This window comes from Macrobrachium nipponense, chromosome 42 (genome assembly GCF_015104395.2).
Source record: "Macrobrachium nipponense isolate FS-2020 chromosome 42, ASM1510439v2, whole genome shotgun sequence".
In the NCBI taxonomy this organism is placed as follows: domain Eukaryota; kingdom Metazoa; phylum Arthropoda; class Malacostraca; order Decapoda; family Palaemonidae; genus Macrobrachium; species Macrobrachium nipponense.
The window spans coordinates 29,666,738-29,672,737 of NC_061103.1; the positions used below are offsets into that span (position 1 = coordinate 29,666,738).

Below are 6,000 nucleotides of genomic sequence, written 5' to 3' on the forward strand. Positions count from 1 at the left end.
GTCAGCGACTGGCCGAAATCAGGCCACGCAACTAAAATAAAGCTTTAGGTACCTTCATTTTATATAAAACGGCACCATTACCTAAATGTCGGGTTGCGACTAGGCTACCTAGGTAGGTAGTGGTGTTGGGGTCCATAATGTTAGCCCTAGTTTTGATGAGCTCTACAAAGCTGTGTCGGTTATATAGCTCTGCCTTATATAGATCTACCTTTTACCTGGAATAAATCTGTAAAGGCGATCGGGAATCTACGTAGGGAAGCCTCGCTTAGGAGGAATTCGCCATGATACTAGGCTAGGAGTATGATCTGCTATGTTGGGGTCCTCTCGCCAGAGGTCGAAGTTCCCTTCACGAAACGGACATTTTCTAACACTTCACACAAACGAGGAGTCTGAACCACCACAAGGAACACATAAATGTTCGAAGAATTACCTTACAAAAGCAATTTCCGAAGCCTCACACATGCACAGATCCCGTCGTAGCTACACCAATGGCCGTTTTGTTTACGAAAATGACTGCGTTCGATTCTCACCAGTCAACTACGGTAATGTTTTTTTAGATAATATAATCGACTTTAATACTATAATAAAAACGTTCAAAGTATTAAAATAATTAATAGGTACGATTATATACGTACTTGAATAGACACTGTGAATTTAAGCACAAAGTGGAAGAAACGAACGCGTGAACTTTCAGCGGGAGATTCGAAGTGGTTGATGTGTCACGAAAGGCAGTCAACTGGGTTCTGGCTGGGTAGTCTATCTATGTGTAAGCTCCTGTGCCCCGAAAAGGCCCGGATGCGTCATCCGTCTTCTTGCTGATCCGAAAAGGATGCCCACTGTCGCCTCATACCATGAAAGAGTGGAAAATAAACGTAGTTTCACTGGTCAAGTAGATACTTAACGGGCTGCTGAAGAGCACAATAATTAACGCTGGCCGAATCTAGATAGTTGGAAATTGATTTTATACATGACGATGCTAATTTAGTTGTGAGTGCACTAGTATAAATAAAATGATTGCCTAAATAATGTTTGATTGCTATTTTATCGATGTAGTAAATTCTATATCCTGAAATTTTAATAAAGAGGATAAAATAATGTTGTTGACTTATTTTTAGACGTATGGTGTACTACTACACATGATCCTGTGTGAAGTGATCTAAAGGAGTTTTCATTATTATGAAATAAATGCTCAAGGCAAGATTTCTCCTATCATTTTACATTTCAACAATGCTGCCAACCCAATTTGCTTTGCTACAAAGCGTGTGCCCACGATACATCACAGCCTTAGTTTAGAAATACAGGCAATCTTAAATTGTGAATGTTTCATGCCCATGGGAAAATTCGTTTCGCCTCTGTTGACGGGTCTAATGTTATGAAGTGAGGGCAGCTAAATTTTGTAGTACATCTGCCTATTACATGGATTTATCTGAAGGCAAAATTAGGATTGGGAAGAGTGTACTTACGACTAGAATCTGGAGACAGATGGTTGAGGTGTTGGTTTATGTGTGCATTCATAAACTGCCTATGCAACAGTATAAAATACTTTTTAAAAAGGCCCATATAAGATTATAATTACTATTAAGTTAATCATTAAAGGCTCCCATATGGTTTGCCCAAAGGCTGATATTGAAATGGAGTACCAGTTCTAGGCCATGGGCCAAGCACAGGGACTGAATGTCAAATGAAAAATTAAATGAAACAAAACAAGACATGTTAATTCCTCCACAGTGGAACATACGCACACATTAAATACATTTACTCACGTGTTCATCTCAGCAATAAAAATTTAGCTAAGTCATGATAAAAATCGAAATAAGATTTTCAACACTCGGATTTTTGTTAAATGCCCTGTGGACTTCTCTGTTTTCGTCAATTGGGATTATGAGCGGTAAGACCACCTACTATCGGTGTAGATTCCTTGGAATTGTTAAGTCATTCTTTAAGTTTATCAATGTCGTAATTTTTATTAGCTTGGCTGTTGATTATAAATTACTTAATTATCCTATTACATTCTTATTTTAAAAACTGACATTTGCAAGTCAGTTATTATGTTTACAGGCACTTTGTCATAAAGTACTTTGTTGTGTGCATGTATTGCTATACCTAAATTTCCGTCTTCTTCTGTAGATTCAGGTGCTAAAATATATTTACATATGGTTGACAGACTTTTGTTGACATGCTGTAAACATAATATCATTGATTCATATTCTGTAAGTAATCGTATTTCTCCCAGGTGTAATCTAGTCTGCAGACCGTCGACGTTCCATTGTATAATATAGTTTTATTAAAAATATATTGTTATAGTGGTCGTGTTTTGCTTTCTTTTTTTAAACTAGAAATTTTTCTGAGAATTTATTCTTTATAATATATTAAGTGTTCGATTCACATGCATCCTTTTTCAAGCGTACTCAGATCAGTGGGTTTCTTTTTTTTCTATATTTCATAAAGTTTCTTATAATGTTCCTTAAACATCCTTTGTTACGTTTTTGTTATTATTGCACAATTCAGTGAAATGTGCATGATAATCCACTTGTGTTATCATGCATATTTCTTGTTTCTTTTGTTCTTGTTGTACCAATTATTGGTAATGAAGTAATCTCTTCTTCCTTGACACGCCAGATTTGATAGACACAATCAATCAATCCCTTGACATAATCATCATCATCATCATCTATGGAATGGTTATCTTCTACTTCTTCGGAGGTTTGGATATCTGCAGCCATAGGTTTCATTATTATTTGAGGAAATAAAGGTATATTCTTACCCTGTTTTAGTTTTTCTTCTTTCTTCATATCCTGTGTCTTTGGTTTAACCAAAGTTTCTTTAATAATAAATGGTTTGTTCGTTTTGGGTGGTGTTCTCTCCAAAGGTCTCTTTTCTTTATCTTTAATAATGGGTTCATCGTAACTTTCCTCTGTGAGGACTGGACTGAGGCAAGGAGAAACTCTTACTAGCTTTGTTGCTGTTGTTTTTGATTAAGCTGACCTTGTGTCAGCACGGGCTCTTGCTCACCGCGCAGCCCGTAAAACCTTTATTGTATGTTGTTTGAGATCAAGCTGGCCTTATGCCAGCACGGACTCTTGCTGCTAGAGCAGCCCATAGGCCTTTATTGTACAGAGACGGCTGTATATAAGGAGGCTGTACGGACGGAGACGTAGTGTCCGTCACGCACACACATACAAAAGGGACGGAGCCCCTACTGAGATTGTGCTTTTTCGCATCTATAAATATACATATAACTGAGCGTGGAGAATGCATTTTTTTCGTGATATATAATATATATAGTATATATATATATATATCTATATATATATATATATATATATCGGCGGGAAGGCCGTGAATTACTCTACGTTTAGGTATATGATAAAAGGATATATACAAAAGAAGTTAGGACACTTTGGTGTAGTACCTTCTTGCGTTCCTATTTGCATTGATATTTCAAATGTTTCATAAAATATTATCGTTTGTACCCGTTTCTTTATTCTTTACATTTTAGATTTTTTCCTAAAGCATTAGTTATTTCTTGAGATTTACTTCTTTGCGCTCCGTCACTGTTATCTGCACGCTTATTGGTTTCATTAATTATTGATTCTTGTTACTGAAGAGTATGAATGTTTTAGACGGATCTTGAATTCCTCTCACCTTCAGTTCTTATTTAGCTTCTTTCATAGACACTCTAGTTCTTTCTTGTAATATTTTAATTGTATTGTATATATAGTACATACATTCTTTAGACATTACATGATGGTTTTGCCCAGTTTATATATACACTTTGGTTCACTAATCTTCCATGGTGTGGCTTGTTCTCTGGTTTGGCCTAAAATTTTCATGTTCTGAGGTAGATCTTAACCTTCAAGTTTTACTTTTGCAATTTTTAATATTTGTTTATTCATCTGTTTACCTTAGGGTATCTCTTTTTAATTGAGTCTAATAATCTATTCTTTTCAAATGGCTCGTTATCATTCCCAGGAAGTACAATGGTACTATGATTACTGTTCATAGTATCATGTCTTCTTTCATTTTCATATTTATGGTATCTTTATATTTATTGATAATTAATATTCAGATCGACTTTATGTTGTGGCTTCTATGAGTCGCGTCTTCTCTTTTATCTGTCTAAACGACATTTCAGTCGTACTTAGAATGCCTGCTCAATAAGTAACTTTCCAACTTGAGTGCTGACGTTCTTTGGACGGTTTCTGGGGTTAGAAACATTCAGACCAACTTCCACTCCCAAAGAGGGAGTCGAAGTGAGTCAAGGTAGGTCAGCACGATATTTACTTCATTTAGGTTTAGTAAATATTATATACACTCTGACTTTTGTAATTGGGGTTTCTCTAGAAAATTCAATATCCATGCTAGAAGTGGTAGGGAGGTTTGCCGTAATCGCCATGTAACGAAAAATATAAATTTCGTCCAGGGTGAGGTCCCTCTCGCCAGGGAGGCCCAACTGGGGGAGGAGCAGTGGTAACTGCCCTGGGATCCTCACCTGGATATGCACCATACCCTCAGTTCCTTAAAAGGGTCGTCAGTCCGTCGAGATCGGACGCAGCTCAGAGGGCATGGCTTGATATGAAAATTTCCCCTCAGGTACTCTAGTTTTACGAGCGGAGAGGCATGGCGTCCACCAACTCCACCCTCCATCAAGTTAAAAGAGCAATTAATTCCATAATCCAATGCCATCCCAAGGCCGTCAACGAAAGAGGAAGAAGGAAAGAGGAAAGATAATAGGAGGAGGAGTAAAAAAAGTTACAGGTCTCCCAACGTTTTGTTGAATCAACAGCGGAGAGAGTAGGCGCAAAAGAGCATAGCTACCCTCGCTGCGGTGATCCCTAAGTTCCCGAAGTCCCCGTCTCGTCAAGGTGTTAAGATTATGGAGGGGGACCCCATAGAAGAAACAGGGAAAGTTCAAATAGCATCTATATTTCGACCAAAATTTCATAATCAATCAATCGACCGATATACATCGGGTCTCATCTTGCTACGTGAGACGATATACATTGATCGAAACTGTGGCTTTTTCAGTTTTTTCGTTCCTGTCATGATATATATATCTTGCAGATTTGTGAAGGGAGGGTCGATCATGACAGCGGCCTCCGGCTTTATAAATGATGTGATTAAAACACTTATTAAAAGATGAATTCAATTCTATTCACAAGGCTAAAGAGACCAACTGATGAAGTTGGCGAAAGCTTCCTGTATATAGCAATAGAACTCGCACATATACACATATACTACTGCAGACTTTATTTTTCCACTCAAGATCACGAGAAAGTGATTATATCAAGTAGAGTGATTTTTGATAAATTTCTATCCAGTTTTTACAATAAGAGAAGTCATTTTGAAATTGAAACATTAAAACTTCATGCATTTAGTGACTGTACTTGCTTACTTTTTGGCATCATACCAATAAGCTGTTTCTTGCTGGATTTGCCGCGAAGCTTTTCTTCTTCTTCTTCTTCTTCTTCTTTTGAAGACCACCACGTCCTGATGATACTGAAAAGCCTTAATTAGTTTAGTGGCCACTTGGAAAACGTGTGAAAAAAAAGTCTGAATATAAAAGAAACTTCGTTCTGCTGATAAGTATAAACTTTGGCGGGGAACTTAACATATTGTGATTGATTGAAGTCAGTTTTAGATTTTTTTGTTATTTGCTTATTCATTGTAAACAACGACATATTTGTCACGTGTGCAGAACTGTAGATGTGAAACATTGAAAGTTATTCGCCCTGACTATTATCCTCACTATATAAGAAGTTTGAGGCGTGTGCCAACTCTTCCCCAGTTCTTTTGTAAGAATGGTTCATTTGGGAAAAACTCTCTATCACTAGAGTATATAACAATGTAAGGTTCTAAGATGTTAAAGGTTCGTGTATAATTTAGAAACACTTTATAAAAGCTTTCGAACCCTTCCCTGGGTTCATCTTCATCTTTTGGACTGAGGATGAACCCAGGGAAGGGTTCAAAAGCTTTTATAAAGTGTTCGTAAATTATACA

General features: G+C 37.0%; 1 protein-coding gene across 2 annotated transcripts in view; it reads right to left on the reverse strand.

Moving 5' to 3' along the window:
- Positions 1 to 844, reverse strand: part of LOC135213033 (lariat debranching enzyme A-like) — a gene marked incomplete at its 3' end in the record, with an annotated part of 57,981 nt that extends 57,137 nt beyond the window's left edge. Inside the window, 1 exon segment of one of the 2 annotated variants that reach the window (XM_064246845.1) lies at positions 636 to 844. 2 annotated transcript variants of the gene reach the window in all.
- Between the last annotated feature and the right edge of the window lie 5,156 nt (positions 845 to 6,000).